The sequence below is a fragment of the Thalassophryne amazonica genome, chromosome 2 (genome assembly GCF_902500255.1).
Source record: "Thalassophryne amazonica chromosome 2, fThaAma1.1, whole genome shotgun sequence".
Classification (NCBI taxonomy): Eukaryota; Metazoa; Chordata; class Actinopteri; order Batrachoidiformes; family Batrachoididae; genus Thalassophryne; species Thalassophryne amazonica.
In genome coordinates, this window is record NC_047104.1 from 130,406,538 (window position 1) to 130,424,262 (window position 17,725).

The 17,725-nt window shown below is 38.0% G+C and overlaps 1 pseudogene; it reads right to left on the bottom strand.

Annotated features, from left to right (window-relative positions):
* The window catches only part of LOC117504163, a 72,727-nt pseudogene that overhangs the window by 31,958 nt on the left and 23,044 nt on the right, over nucleotides 1–17,725 (bottom strand).

The window sequence follows — 17,725 nt, forward strand, 5'->3', positions numbered from 1 at the left end:
GATGATCTGTGCAGTGAAAAGTGTGTTGGAGAAACAGGTGCCTCAGCAGCTGGGTTTCCATTACAGATTTGCACAAAAGTTTAGTGATATTTTCAGAACGTCAACAAATAAATGATTGCAAACCAACAGTGTTTCCATTACAGATTGAATGGCAGTGTTGGGTTTTGTCCTCTCATCCTCTAGTGAGGCTCTCGCTTGAATTGTAGTTCCAAAGGTCATGGTGATGGATCGGTAAATCCGGCTAAAAATTGGCTTTTCATTGTTTTTCTTAAAAATGTAGTGTCATAATGTCATCTCTTATAATGTTTAACAAGCTCGCCATCAGCTACTTCATCCCTACGTGCTGTGCCACGTATTTTAGAATGCCACGTGACACTTTCTGTATGTCATGTGACCAAAAGTATGTTACATCATGATTGTGAAACTTTTTAGAGATATTTCAGAGGTTTTAAAATAAATTCATTTTTTGTTAAATACATTTATTTCCACTCAGCATATTTTCAAATCACAACTCCAAATTGCGCAGTTTGGAGGGCAATGGGAACCCGCCTAGTATTGAGGACCTGATTAACAAGAAAAGACCAAAGGGGATGACCATGTCTCCTTGTAGAGATCGATAACTTTCAGGAGGTGGGGATGGACCGCTTGTTTGCTGGTATGGTTGTCATCCAGGACTCTGGTGAATGTGGTGCCAGCACTAGAGGTGGGCGATACCGGGAATTTTGGTATTGATCCGATACCAAGTAAATACAGGCCCAGTATTGCCGATATTGATACCGATACCAATACTTTTTCATATTTAAGCTTCATAGATCCAAAGGATCCAAAAGACCTAGGATAGAATTTCGCCAAACATTGTAAGTGACAACAAAATACTTTATTATCACAATCAACATTTTGTTAAAAATATCACTCAACACAACTTAAAACAAAATCTCCTGAGGTAGAGGGCTGACAAACAACAATACAAGGGTGTGCTGCTCCGTGCTGTGTGACACAGTGCAGCGCTGCTCTTACAGACAGAGAGTAGACTTTGATGAATCTGCGTGCGCAGCAGTCAGTGTGTGCAAGAGAGAAAAAAAGCTTGAGTATCGATCTTTTTACACGAGGATCATTCAATATCAATACCAGCGTTGGTATCGATATTATTGATATTAGAATCGATCCTCCCACCTCTAACCAGCACGTACTCCCACACCTGACCTGACCACCAGATTTGATCCAGAACTTTGCAGTAATGGATGTAGAAGAGATTGTTCAATGAAACATCGTATAGAATTTAGTGTTTGGAAGTGAACATGTTGTGTGTAGAACTCTAATCTGCCAACAAACAGATACATACAGTTGATGAACATTTGGGGATGCAAGTGGTAAAATCAATTGTAATGCTCAGTTTTAATACAGAGATTGTAATAATTTCCCATTATTGTATTTACAATCGTGTAGCTAAAATTAAGAAAACTAATGAGCACAGTTTAACAGAGCTAACTTGTGTTCCATCAATAATCAAAGTTTTTAGTTTGTATTGTCTTTATCTCCAGTTTTCCACAATTTATCTCAAACGTTTTCCACCTCCACTGTTTAAAATATGGCCATTGTGTGAATGAGATTAATGACAGTTGCATTTACAGAATGTAACATTTATATATGACCATGTAAACATCATCACATGCCAAGAATAAAAATGTACGTAACCTGAAGTTCAGGCACATTTTTTTCTTCACCATGTGATTTGAATCATCACTCTGGAAAAAGTCAGTCTTAACTTGGAGGTGTTTGACAGCTGAGTGTTTTTTTTATTTACTTAAAAAACATCTCACCTGCCCTTTTAACTAAATCACCATATGAGAAAATGTTCATGAAACATTCATTTAGTCACACAGTGAAGCATTTACAAATATATGATTCTTAATTGATAATGAATTTATCTGATGTTTTAAAGTGATATCACCTGTTTAACATTTTACAGACCTCTTTTTTCTTTTTAAATTAAAACTTCAAATTAGAGTCACAGTCAAGTTGCATAGTTGTTACCATTTCCTGTAAAGAGCAGGTGTCAGTGACAAACACTTCAGGTTAAGTGAAATAACAAGCAGCTGACCAATTAGTACAGTAGAGAAAGGCTTTCAGTGTTGAACCAGTCAGCTTTACCTTCCTCATCTTCAGTTTTGAGGAAAACACAAGGACAACAAAAACAAATAGAAATTGTGTCATTTCTGAATTTACAACATTACTGCTGTACATACATTGAAACATCCCAAAAATTTATAAAGATATCAAGGTGACATTTATTAGAGGTTTCACAAAACATCTCTCAATGTAAAATTGATGAACGTATTGTGGAATTTGTGTTGCCTTTTTAAATTGTGGTGGAAATCCAGTAAGATTTCAAAAAAGATGGACACGGGGTTAGTAGTAGTTCTTAAGCGTCTATTACAATATGCATTTCAAAATGCAGACACAATTTTTGCTTTAAAAAGAATTTCTATTCACAGTACATTTGAAAACTGAATTTGCATTTCATATCTCATAATGCATTTCAAATGCATGGCTAACGTGCATCTGCTAAAATACAATTACACTGTAGAGCATTTCTTTCAAGAATGTAATTGCATTTATTTTTAACAACATCAAATAATCTGTTGTTGATAGACAAATATATAGATAAATAGCTCTATCTCTCTATCTATATATGCATAGAGAGATATCTGTATACATCTATCTATCTATATATATGAATATAAACACCAGCCAGGAAATAAAAGCCGATATTTAAAACGATCTTTTCATATTCATCTTTTGCTTTCAAACCCAAATGTTTCTCATGTATAATGAAAGGAAATTGGAGGATTATAACAGTACATAGATACAGAGCATAGAGGGTTTTATTTTTGCCATCTTAGGTATTAATCCAGTCCAGAAGAAGTTGTTCACAGCTTCATGGTTGTTTAAAAGAACGCATACAATCAAGACTAGAATTACCTCTTGGAGCTTCTCTCAGACTGAAATGTTTTTGCTGTTACAAAGTTTTTCTGTTTCACGCCATCATGAAGCTGTGACCAGTGAAGCAACATCCAATAGAGTTCTGATGTTTTATATATCGAGCTTCTCCAGTCACAGCCACTTAAGTCTGTAATTTCCTATTTGCCATGGCTGTTTTTGTCTTCCCTCACTAGACTCTTTTGCAAACAATCATTCAGAGTTTCAGGATGTTCTGCTACAGGCAGGTTGACCATACCAGGCAACACTGTTTCCATTTCTTATTCACGCTTTCAACAAAACTTAAAGGAACATATAACACTCAAAATTAACTCCAGACATTTTGCTGACTGGTCAGTTTTAAATAATGGGGGAGAAGCACACACCTGATTATGAAACAGTTCTATAACCAATTGTCAACCACAAACTAAAAAATATTGAAATTCTTTCACTGGTCTGTGGTACCTGGGACTGGCCATACATGCAATTATTGTTAATGGAATTATGACGAGTTAATTATTTTGTGATTTCAAGATTTAAAAAAAGCTCATTTTCCCATGATATGGAGTTAAGTTATCAAATCTTCTTGAGATAATAAGGCCAGTGATGACATATATGGAATGTTTAAAAGGGAACAAATAAAGAAAGCATTAATTCAGAAAAAATATTTGATCTTTTGTTGTGTTGAAAACAGCTCTTGTGACAGTGACATCCAGTGGTCAAATGCTGCAAAGAAAAAAAGGGATGCGATGTTAAATATTCTTTTTGATCTGGTAATGGTAAACTCTATCTGTATTTGTTAATGTGTGTTTTATATTGCACATCTTGTTTTACATCATAATTTTGTATTAAGCGATATTTTATTAATAGTCAAAGAGTGCTTGTGCGCACTATATATATATATATATATATAAAGAATACATGTGGATTACATGTATGTATGTACATACTTTTGGATTACTTGTAATCTTATTACTTTTGGATTACATTATATATATATATCACTTTTATTGCATAAGGACTGAGTTAGTTTCTCCTCTTACTTCTTAAAAGAGTAATCACCCATAAGTCAAAAAGGTTGTACTGTAGCTGCAATGGAACAATATATCAAGTAATGGAATATTAAACATCTCAAAAAAAATGGAAGGAAGGAAGGAAAGAAAGAAGGAAGGAAAGAAGGACAGACAGATATACCTATTGTCATGAGAAAATGAGCTTTGTTATCTTGAGATAATGATAATTAACTTATTTTCATGAGAAAAGTGCATAACATCAAATATTAGCATTTCTCAGCTTCTCCATTGTTCACCTGATTTGGACACAATTGCTTTACGCTGATAGGTTGCACTATGTATTTTTTATTTATTCTTTGCTTTCAATCAATAAAGTCTATTATTTGCTTTCAAAAATAAAGTCCTAATTATTGAAAATAAAAATTTTGTCAATGTCCAAATAAATATGAACCTAACACATGACGGAGAGTGGATACAAAATTTCTGGAACTAGATCTAACTCTGGCCTCTCTCCTGTGTTGATATTTTATTAGTTATCATCTTTTACACCATGAAATTACTTATATTTGATCCTTATGTTAAGTATCTTATTTTAAATTTAAGAAACATCCCAGTGCACTGGGATGTTTGCGCTGACATTTCTGACTGAGTTCAAGTTCTGTCTATCTTTTACAAATATTTTGCTTTTAATGAATAATCAAATGAAGTAATTAATGATTTATTTCATGAATGAGTGTTTTCAACAAATTGTTTAGTTGAAATGCACATTTTGGGAGAGGCGATATCACATGAAACTGCATTTAGACATATTCAAAGGATAATGTTGTACCAAGTCAGATTTAAACTGACTTATTAAACCCCCTTCTCAAAGTCATGGATATGCATCCCACAAACACATGATTTCAAACCTTATTCTTACCTTGGAAAACCTTAGCGAGTCAGGAGGGTGAATGTGGTGAATTGAGACATTCCATTATTGCATTGCGGTCTTGTTTTATTAAATATGGCTGGATTTCAACATGTTTGAAAATGTCTTATTTTCTCTTGTAAACTCTGACTTTCTTTGTTAACTCTTTGCATTTCTATGGTGCATTGCGTTATCAAACTGTGTGCTTGAGCACATTTGTGTGCAACAGTAATTTTCACATATGGCTGGAAGCACAATGAGTGAGTTATGGGTGTTTTTCACCCACGGTGCTTTTTAGTGTAGCGATAAGGCTAAGGAAAGTGATGGTGTGGGGAGTGGTTGTTGGATTGCTGAGACATATACAAAAAAAAAAAAAAAAAAAAAAAAAAAAAATACAAAATGATCTTCCTTAAACTCAAACTCAAGGCAAATCTTTACAACTTATAAATTAATTAAAAATATAAAAGCCAAGATGATGGGTTGCATAAGTAATTGAATGCTTTGGTATAATACCTGTAAATAATCAGTTTTATTGCCAGTTTTCTTCAGACAAGTCAGGGGATGGATACATGAACATTTCCAAGTCACTGAATATATCTTGGACCTTATTTATGTCAATTTTGAAGAAATATACACACAGTATGGCACTCTATGGTAAATCTGTATGGAGTACAGTTCTCAAAAAACTGAATGACTGTGCAAGAAGGAGTGCATAGTGCATGTTTTGCAGTTTGTATCTCCAGTTATGAAGTGATATAGACGAGGATTTTCTTTCACCAAAACATCAGATCTAGGGTTGAATCTCAGATGTACCTTTGGGCAAATTGTAGCTAAACTTTCAGGTCTTCTTTTTAAGAAAATTCTCCTCTATACCACTTCATCATGAAGCTGTATAACTGGGGATACACAATGCAAAACATGCACTGTGCACAATTTCTCCAATCATAGCCACATAAGCCTATAACTTCTTCTGGGTTGTCTGGGTGTCTTGGTGGCTTTCCACTTTAAAAACTCGCTGAAATATTGACCAGATTTGACCACTGCTGATTTTCTGCCAACTGTCACAAGACCAGATTTTCTACAATCCCTGGCAAAAATTATGGAATCACCCGCCTCAGAGGATGTTCATTCAGTTGTTTAATTTTGTAGAAAAAAAGCAGATCACAGACATGACACAAAACTAAAGTCATTTCAAATGGCAACTTTCTGGCTTTAAGAAACACTATAAGAAATCAGGAAAAAAAATTGTGGCAGTCAGTAACGGTTACTTTTTAGACCAAGCAGAGGGAAAAAAATATGGAATCACTCAATTCTGAGGAAAAATTATGGAATCATGAAAAACAAAAGAACGCTCCAACACATCACTAGTATTTTGTTGCACCACCTCTGGCTTTTATAACAGCTTGCAGTCTCTGAGGCATGGACTTAATGACTGACAAACAGTACTCTTCATCAATCTGGTCCAGCTTTCTCTGATTGCTGTTGCCAGATCAGCTTTGCAGGTTGGAGCCTTGTCATGGACCATTTTCTTCAACTTCCACCAAAGATTTTCAATTGGATTAAGATCCGGACTATTTGCAGGCCATGACATTGACCCTATGTGTCTTTTTGCAAGGAATGTTTTCACAGTTTTTGCTCTATGGCAAGATGCATTATCATCTTGAAAAATGATTTCATCATCCCCAAACATCCTTTCAATTGATGGGATAAGAAAAGTGTCCAAAATATCAACGTAAACTTGTGCATTTATTGATGATGTAATGACAGCCATCTCCCCAGTGCCTTTACCTGACATGCAGCCCCATATCATCAATGACTGTGGAAATTTACATGTTCTCTTCAGGCAGTAATCTTTATAAATCTCATTGGAACGGCACCAAACAAAAGTTCCAGCATCATCACCTTGCCCAATGCAGATTCGAGATTCATCACTGAATATGGCTTTCATCCAGTCATCCACAGTCCACTATTGCTTTTCCTTAGCCCGTTGTAACCTTGTTTTTTTCTGTTTAGGTGTTAATGATGGCTTTCGTTTAGCTTTTCTGTATGTAAATCCCATTTCCTTTAGGCGGTTTCTTACAGTTCGGTCACAGATGTTGACTCCAGTTTCCTCCCATTTGTTCCTCATTTGTTTTGTTGTGCATTTTCGATTTTTGAGACATTGCTTTAAGTTTTCTGTCTTGATGCTTTGATGTCTTCCTTGGTCTACCAGTATGTTTGCCTTTAACAACCTTCTCATGTTGTTTGTATTTGGTCCAGAGTTTAGACACAGCTGACTGTGAACAACCAACATCTTTTGCAACACTGCATGATAATTTACCCTCTTTTAAGAGTTTGATAATCCTCTCCTTTGTTTCAATTGACATCTCTCGTGTTGGAGCCATGATTCATGTCAGTCCACTTGGTGCAACAGCTCTCCAAGGTGTGATCACTCCTTTTTAGATGCAGACTAATGAGCAGACCTAATTTGATGCAGGTGTTAGTTTTGGGGATTAAAAATTTACAGGGTGATTCCATAATTTTTTCCTCAGAATTGAGTGAGTCCATATTTATTTCCCTCTGCTTGGTCTAAAAAAGTAACCGTTACTGACTGCCACAATTTTTTTTCCTGATTTCTTATAGTGTTTCTTAAAGCCAGAAAGTTGCCATTTGAAATTACTTTAGTTTTGTGTCATGTCTGTGATCTGCTTTTTTTCTACAAAATGAAACAACTGAATGAACATCCTCCGAGGCTGGTGATTCCATAATTTTTGCCAGGGGTTGTAGTATTGCATTATGACAGCAACCCTACAAGGTGTGGATTTTGATTTGTGAAGTTGGCAAATAGATGTGTCAGGTTGCCAATTCACAGAGTAAATGTTGTGAAATATTAAAAAATATTGTTAGAAAAGTTAATGAGATTATTGCTTGGAGACAGTATGATATTTTGCTAATGTTGAAACTGCTTGGGCAGTGTGTTGTACATCTGGGTACCTCCAAATTAATGCATGTGCACTGAAGACTACAACCCTGACTGTGATAAGTGCTAATGTTTGGCAAGGTGCACTGATCGAATTAGAAGTTTGATGATGAAAGGGGTTATTTCTCATATTTCACAGGCAATAACAACTGAACAACTTCTAGATAATGTTAAAAATGTTAAGGTGGTTGGAGCTTACAGGCTGTGAATGATAGCGGACAGACAGAGGATGGACAGATCGGTTATAATGGGTTTGAAGTTGACGCATTACCAGCTAAGGTGTACCTAATGTGCAACCCCCACTGAGGTGGTTTACGTGGCAGCAATTTGGACGTTTCTGCTGCATGTTGGCACAAACAGCAGTGTGGGAGATGGCATGGTGACCATGGTCACGGGCAGCGTTGCAACTGTGGAAGACCCCACAGCACTGCTTAAGGGGTGGGGGAGGTGGTGAGTAAACAGGGTGAACATTGACAAGTTGGACAATAAACTCAGTTTATCCTATGCAGAGACCACGAAATGCACTGATCTCACCTAGATTTCACAGAAGACATGCTGCCGATGTCTAAGATGAATTTCATACTGTTTGATGAAGATCAAGATCAAGTGCTCAGATTAGACAAGCAGTAGAAAGGAGAAGCTCAAAAGGGTCTGTGCATTGGTGGACTTAGTTTGGACATACTGAAGGGTGCACTGTGGAAGGAGGTGTCTAACTGTTAGATCTCCCTTCAACAGTAATAGCTTTTACTGATTTTGTATGATGTTTGTCAGTCTGCTGATACACTACCTTTCCCAGTTTGTGGCATTAATGCACCATCAAGTTGCAAACTGGCATTAAAATCTCAATTAGAAGAAGTAATCTTTACATGCCAGTTTGTCTAGGTTACAGACTGGAACCTTTTAGGATACATATACATGAAAGTGAGAACAGGGTTTTACATTCTTGGTCAGAAGTACTGACACCCATGAATTCTAAGAACAGAGTTTTAATTTTTACATTTATTTCTTAACACCTTTTAAATTCTGTACTTAAAATATAGGGGTGCCAATATTTCCAGGCCTAGATTGTACAAGTGTGCAGCATTATATTAAGTTGGTGACGATGTAAAAAAGAAGAAGCAATGACTTTATGATCTATCTTACAGAATTTCACAGTTGGATTTATGTACAATTACACCCAAATGTGACAGAGCTTAAAGTATCAGGAAGTGTTTTTTTATTTGAAGGTTTTAAAATCAGGTTACATCCATCTTTGTGCTGCTTAAACACCTTTTCCCACTCAGTCACTGTATGAAGTGAAACTGAAAAACAAATCTGACATTGTTAAACCAAAAATCTCATCACATAGTTTTGTTGTATGTCCCAAAAAGGTGGTCACTTACCCTCGACAGGTTCTCTGAAACAGAACAGACATTCAGGAGTGAAATGTGTGCTCAGTGCTGACATCCCTTTCATACAATTAAAACTCAAACAGACGTTCACTTACATGTCCTCTGTGTCCGACATGTTGACAGCAGGAGTTGCACCTGAGGGAGAAAGAAAAGCCCGATGAGTTCAGAGTGTTTGTAAAATAGTGGTGACACCGTGAAAAGGAGGTGGTGTGATCTGACATAAATGTTTCAACCAGAAAGACTTAAAGTTGCACTTCTACGATGGGTAACCATTTACAATGTGGTGGATGGTATTAATCATACTGACATATGAGGAAACCTGTGACAAAAGCTAAAAGTAGATCATTTTCCTTTTTTTACCTAATGTACAAAAAGGAAACAAACAAACAAAAAACTGCAAAGTTAGTCAACTCTTAATGGCATAGGTCCCAACTAGTGGTGGGCTTTGCATTTTACACCTTGGCTATCTCTCCATAGTAAACACAATGTCACATAATGGAACATGACAAATTGACATCACATATATCCCAAACCACTGTCATTACCAAAGAAACAAGAGAAAACTCACAACCACCAGCAACATTTAGGCATATGATGACTTGGGTGGTCCTCTATAGAATGCCAAAAATAAAAATGTGACTTTGTTAAAGTGCTTTCTGACAAAATTGTTCATCTTGATGAGAAAATGTTTTGTGAAAAATTTTATTTCGATACGACTATTCTAGCCGTTGCCGCACGCGGGGTGGAAATTGCAGTAGTAGAGCATATTAGTGCAAACCAACAATAGTAATGTACCTGTTCACAAATAAAACACCAATTGAATTCTCCTTATACCTAACCATACAGGAGAGATTAAAAAAAAGTATTACATGTCACTGTAAAACAACAAACAGTCACGGGGAGTGGCGTTTGGTTCAGATTTTCTTCTCCTCTGGGAACCGACATCAATTTCCCCATTGAGGGATGAATAAAGGCTTTCTTATCTTATCTTAATGCCACTCAAAAACTTGCAGCACATATTGGCGCTGCTGTTCATCCTTCACCCGGATCTGATTGTAATCCTGGATAAGTGCAACTCCTCGCTCAGTAAAATCATTAACAGCAGCAATGTTATCCAGGACCTGTTGTGATGACTGGAATGATGGGTCATCCTCCCACTCTGACGGGTCCTTGATCAGGAAGTCCATGTTGATGTTGAATGCCTCAAAAATGCAACCTATGAGGCAGGTATCCAGTCCATAACTCAAAATGTCACTTGCACGTCACAAAAAACAGGGGCCGGGTGGCAGTGGTTAATATTTTTCAAAATCTCATGAAATTTTACCCCATTTATTTTGTCTCCTAAAAGAATCAAAAAATGAAAAAGCACCATGAAAAAGTTGACGTCTTTTTTTTTTTTTTTTTGGGGGGGGGGGGGGGGGGACCACCCTAATAATTAAAAAAAATGCCATAAATACAAATAATAAAATCAGAATTCAATAGATTCCAACAAAGTGCTGCGGCTGCCACACAGACACTGACAGCGCCAGACCAGAGACGTCATTCACACTTGCACCAATAATCCATGGCAAGTAAAACTACATAAATTAAACATATCAAAGCTGCCCACCACTTGAACACAAATTCTGTCGACGTGTCTTTCCTTATAAACACATTAATAAGATGGTTGTTCAGCACACAGCGGCCCAGTAAATCCACTAACAATTCTGTTTCTTCTCCTTCTTCACTCATTGTGCATTAAAAAAGCATCAAGATAAAGAGCAAGGTAAAAAAGAAGCATCTTAAATGCTAATTAACATTATTTGTACCATTTCACAAGTGAACGTCTGGTTTATATGTGTTCATTATTCACTTTTGTATTCAATCATTAGCAGTTTGTTTTTGACATCTGGCATCTTAGATCTTTTCCTGGCATTCTGTTCTCACTAGCGTGTGTCACTGAAGATCTCCTGCCAGACTGTACTTTTCTATATCACTGTGTGTGTGTGTGTGTGTGTGTGTGTGTGTGTGTGTGTGTGTGTGTGTGGCAGGGGTGTTCAACTTGTAAACCTTTTTGGTCTTATTAGTCCCTTCTGCAGCTCCCTTGTTTTCACTCGGGAGTCACCACAGCAGATCCGAGGTAGCTCTGCATGTTGATTTGGCACAAGTTTTACGCCGGATACCCTTCCATGTTCCAATTCCACATTACTTCATACAAATGAAGTGAAATCTTCTAATATTTAATTTACAATAATTAATATACACTCAACAAAAATATAAACGCAACACTTTTGGTTTTGCTCCCATTTTGTATGAGATGAACTCAAAGAGCTAAAACTTTTTCCACATACACAATATCACCATTTCCACAGGTGTGCCTTAGACTGTCCACAATAAAAGGCCACTCTGAAAGGTGCAGTTTTGTTTTATTGGGGGGGGATACCAGTCAGTATCTGGTGTGACCACCATTTGCCTCATGCAGTGCAACACATGTCCTTCGCATAGAGTTGATCAGGTTGTCAATTGTGGCCTGTGGAATGTTGGTCCACTCCTCTTCAATGGCTGTGCAAAGTTGCTGGATATTGGCAGGAACTGGTACACGCTGTCGTATACGCCGGTCCAGAGCATCCCAAACATGCTCAATGGGTGACATGTCCGGTGAGTATGCTGGCCATGCAAGAACTGGGACATTTTCAGCTTCCAAGAATTGTGTACAGATCCTTGCAACATGGGGCCGTGCATTATCCTGCTGCAACATGAGGTGATGTTCTTGGATGTATGGCACAACAATGGGCCTCAGGATCTCGTCACGGTATCTCTGTGCATTCAAAATGCCATCAATAAAATGCACCTGTGTTCTTCATCCATAACAGACGCCTGCCCATACCATAACCCCACCGCCACCATGGGCCACTCAATCCACAACATTGACATCAGAAAACCGCTCACCCACACGACGCCACACACGCTGTCTGCCATCTGCCCTGAACAGTGTGAACCGGGATTCATTCGTGAAGAGAACACCTCTCCAACGTGCCAAACGCCAGCGAATGTGAGCATTTGCCCACTCAAGTCGGTTACGACGACGAACTGGAGTCAGGTCGAGACCCAGATGAGGACGACGAGCATGCAGATGAGCTTCCCTGAGACGGTTTCTGACAGTTTGTGCAGAAATTCTTTGGTTATGCAAACCGATTGTTTCAGCAGCTGTCCGAGTGGCTGGTCTCAGACGATCTTGGAGGTGAACATGCTGGATGTGGAGGTCCTGGGCTGGTGTGGTTACACATGGTCTGCGGTTGTGAGGCTGGTTGGATGTACTGCCAAATTCTCTGAAACGTCTTTGGAGACGGCTTATGGTAGAGAAATGAACATGCAATACACGAGCAACAGCTCTGGTTGACATTCCTGCTGTCAGCATGCCAATTGCACGCTCCCTCAAATCTTGCGACATCTGTGGCATTGTGCTGTGTGATAAAACTGCACCTTTCAGAGTGACCTTTTATTGTGGGCAGTCTAAGGCACACCTGTGCACTAATCATGGCGTCTAATCAGCATCTTGATATGGCACACCTGTGAGGTGGGATGGATTATCTCAGCAAAGGAGAAGTGCTCACTATCACAGATTTAGACTGGTTTGTGAACAATATTTGAGGGAAATGGTGATATTGTGTATGTGGAAAAAGTTTTAGATCTTTGAGTTCATCTCATACAAAATGGGAGCAAAACCAAAAGTGTTGCGTTTATATTTTTGTTGAGTGTATAATATAATACTTTATCTGCGTAATGGAATGCCCTCCTCAAACATCAGCCCACCTCCTTTTTTGATGAAAATTGGTGAAACACCCTAAATTTATTTATTTTCATTAAAGTTTATTAAACACTCTAAAACTAAATGATTTCATGGCCCCAGCTCATTGTAAAAAGCAAACAGTGATGAGTTTTCACAGTTTTTTCCTCGTCTCTTCCGCATCTTATGTGTGATGACATCAGTGTGTGCTGGTAGAAGTCACATAACATCAATTTGAAAGGACAGGATAAAACAAATATGTAACCATCGGGAAAGTTCTCTGTCTGATGTCTGCTCAAGGTTTTGAGCATTTATACAACTTTCCGACGGACGCGCTTGACATTAGCTAGCAAGGAACACATTTAATCAATGAGAAAAGGATTTGTACAGGACAAACACAGGTGAGGTATTTATGATTATTTTTTTTGTTTGTGATGAAATCAGACATTTCATTGAAATGGGCATTCCAATGAATGCAATATTGGCTGTGCTCATGCATTATTGTGATTTGGAGTTGCGGTCAGGTCTATTCCTGGTTTCCTCTCCTCCCTCTTGTGTTTTTTCCTCCAGTGGAGCTGCTCATGAGAAACATCTGTGGCTGTGACACACCTGTTAGCAATTAGCAGCATGTACTTAAGACGTGGCTGAGGCCAGACTGTTCCACTCGCCGTGTGGTAAAGTTGGCCTCAGACACCTCGTCACTAGTTCTGTGTGACTGCTCTGTTTTTGTCCTGTCCACTTTGATTGACTTTGTTTTGTACTTTGCAGTTTTGCAGCTGCCACCATTGAGCCAGACTTGACACACATATAGTTTGACATACGGGGAGTGACATAGGCTATTGAGCACTTTACTATTAGTAGTAGTGCTAGTAGTAGTAATAGTTAAGGCTAGAGACACTTTTGTGAATTGAGGCAAACTTGTCATATTTAGACTTTGACATACAGGGAGTGACATAGGCTATTGAGCACTTTAGTATTAGTAATAGTGCTAGTAGTAGTAATAGTTAAGGGTAGAGGCACTTTTGTGCTGCAGAATTGAGCCAAACTTGTCATATTTAGACTGTGACATACAGGGAGTGTTGAGCTGTTGAGCACTTTAGTATTAGTAGTAGTGCTAGTCAAGGTTGGGTAGGATTATTTTGAAAGAATACATGTGGATTAAATGTATGTATGTACATACATTTGGATTACTTATAAAATGATTACTTTTGGATTACATTTCAAAGTAATCCTACCAAACCTTGGTGCTAGTAGTAGTAATAGTTAAGGGTAGAGACACTTTTGTGCTGCAGAATTGAGCCAAACCTGTCATATTTAGACTTTGACATACAAGGAGTGACATAGGCTATTGAGCACTTTAGTATTAGTAGTAGTGCTAGTAGTAGTAGTTAAGGGGAGAGACACACTGCAAAAACTGCCCCTCTCAAAATAAGCCAAATATGATATATGCCAAATAATCCTAAATCTAGCCAATTTGTTTTGTATTAAGCAAAAAAATCTGCCAATGGGGTAAGAAAAATTTGCTTGGTTGGAATTCTCAAATTAGCAAACATTTTCCCAAAATAGGACATTTTTTTCTCATGTAGAAAATGCTCGCCAAGATTATTTTTCTATTTAGACAAAAGATAAGTCAAATTTTCTTTAAACAAATCTTTTTACTTTCTTAGATATCAGTTTTTGCAGTGCACTCTTGTGCTGCAGAATTGAGGCAAATGTGTCACATTTATACTTTGACATACAGGGAGTGACATAGGCTATTGAGCACTTTAGTATTAGTAGTGCTAGTAGTAGTAATAGTTAAGGGTAGAGACACTTTTGTGCTGCATAATTTAGCCAAACTTGTCATATTTAGACTTTGACATACAGGGAGTGACAGGCTGTCAAGCACTTTAGTATTAGTAGTAGTGCTAGTAGTAGTGGTTAAGGGGAGAAACACACTGCAAAAACTGCCCGTGAGATTACATCATCCTACCCATAATGCACTGCTTGGCTCAGCATGTGCTCACAAAACCTTAAAAATTAGCACATTACTTTAAAACTAAAACATATATCTGATATTTTCACTTTATAAAACTTCAGACATGACAGTAATTTTAAATAACTTGTCCAAAATTAGTTTGGTTAAAATTTGAACCATAAGTTAAAAATGTATGCCTCTGGATGACATAGGTGATATTGCCAGCATATCAGTATGGTGTTAAAGGAAATTTTTTTTTTTTTGACCACTTCTCCTTTATCTGCAGAGGATAGAGATGCAAGCAGCTCTCTTCTGTTTGCAAAGGGTATAACTGTATATCTGTTACAAAACTTTTAACAGATAGATGCTGAACTGATTTTAAATTTTAGAAACGCTTGTTGCTGTTAAGCTTTGTTTATCGGTCTAAAAGTTATCGGACAAAAGTTAACCGGAAGATAATTCGTCCGATAATGGTTTTGAAAGTTATCTAAAAAGATAATCCGATAATGAAAACATTATCTTCGATAATTATCTGTTATTGGATTATCGGAACTGTGTCCACCACTGTCTATGACCCACCCAAACATGTTCTGGTCATTCTGAATATTTTGAATGCCTTGGGAAATCTGTAACTGCTGCAGTTTAGAAAATACAGCTGTATTTGAAGTAACACTTGGGACGACAAAGGGTGTGGCCATTTTCGGATTGTTTGTCCCGTTTAGAGATTTCGGCACATATCCCAAGTTGTTTATTGGGATCATAGTAGTCTAGAACACTTGAGTTATTCTCTGCTAAATTATGTGCATACATGTCTCACCTAGGTCCTCTACTATACTGAACACTGCCCATCTTAAGGTGCGTTTACACATAACCAAGACGTGTTACGAATGTCATTTTTCTGTCATTCGTGACACATTCCTGACATTCTTAATGTGACTTAACGCATCTGAATAGGTTTCATAATAGTGCGTGTTGGTGCGTGATATTCTTGATATTTGTGGAGCATGTTTTTGCCTGTCAAAAAATCTTCCACGAATGTCACACACCACCCTCATTTCGTCTCACGTCGTGGAGGTCGCAACTGAGCGTATTAATCCGTCTTGATGAGTATTGATCCTTAATAGAACGTGACAACGTTCGTAGTGGTTCCTGTGATGGTTCTTGAAGCCCAAACTGTCACGCGTTATTACGAAGTGACACGGAAACTGTCAAGTTTTAACACGACTTGTAACGCGGCGTCACATTTCACTGTGCGCCACGACAAATCAGTTTTCTGTCAAGTGCGCACAATTAAAATTGGCTCCAAATGTCTTTCCACGGTTCCTGCTGAAGCTCCTCAGGATGCTCCTGCAGGTGTTCCACCTGCTGTTGTAACCGATGAGTGGGAGAATGAGTCTGAGCCAGAGGAACCAGAGGAGCGAGAGAAGACTCACGTGCAGCCAGACATCTCTGCACCTCCTCCAGTCCGGCGGAGGAAGAAGCGCGCACACAATTAAACCCTGCTGCACTGCATTCAGTTTGATTGCTGACACCAAGTCGGCTAAAAGTCTAATTTCAGTGCTCTTCAGCGCACTCCTGCAGGTGTTCCACCTGCTGCATGTGCCTGATGTTTGGGAAAATGCGTGAGACGAGAGCCGCATGAAGCCACGCATCTGGCTCTGTCCTCCTCTTCCTCTCTGCGCCACTCCATGGCACAGAGCCCAACTATGCATGCAGTCACAAAGTTCTTCTGAAAAACTGGAGCGATCTGAATTCGGTTGGATGAATATTTATTTATTTATTTGAATAGGGACAATGCACATTAATGAACATCAGTATAAAAACAAATGTAAATATGCCGGATTATAGCTACAAAGCTAGTTTTCATCTGTAGTCCCTAGGCAGGCAAATACATAAGAAAGGAAATATATAATATATAAAATACAATATATAAAATATATATATAAGAGAATGTTAAAAGTCTAGTGGTCACATGACTGGTTTGTTTTCAGCCATAGTTTTGAGTTGAGCTCTAAACCTGATCAATGTAGGGCTCTCCCGTATGTGTAGAGGAAGACTGTTCCAGATGTTAGTGGCCCTCACAGAGAGAGTGTTCTGTCCAAAAGTTGTTCTCCTGTGGGGGACCTCACAGTCTCCTCTGGAGGAGGCCCTGGTTCTCAGGCCACTTGAAATCTTAGGTTTAAACAATGTAGACACTGGAGGTGGGGCTAGTCCATGTAGCACTTTATAAATGAAGCACACATACTTAAAATTTATAACATTTTCAAAATTGAAAAGATTGTACTTGTTTAAAATATTACATACATGAAAAGAATTAGGTTTTCGGTCAAAAACTTTAAAGAAGCTGTTTGCTGATTCAGTGGAGTGGTTTGCTCTGAACCCAAATTGCATAGCATGTAGATTAAAGGGACTATAATTTAAATGTTCATTTATAATATTTGCTACCCATCTCTCAACAACCTTGGAAATGACTGGAAGTATACAGATTGGTTGATAATTGGATATATTTGAACTGTCACCAGATTTAAAAATTGGGGTGATTGTGGCCAGTTTCCAGGACGATGGGACAACTCTCTGTTTAAGTGATAAATTAACCATGTGTGTTATTGGTGCAACAAGGGATTCTTTGCATAATTTTAGGAGATGAGTGTCTAGTCCATGAATGTCTTTAGCCTTCGAATTTTTTAGTGAACCAATAATTTTGGACACTTCCAGCCCTGTTATTTCACGTAAATTAAAAACAGGCTGTGTGA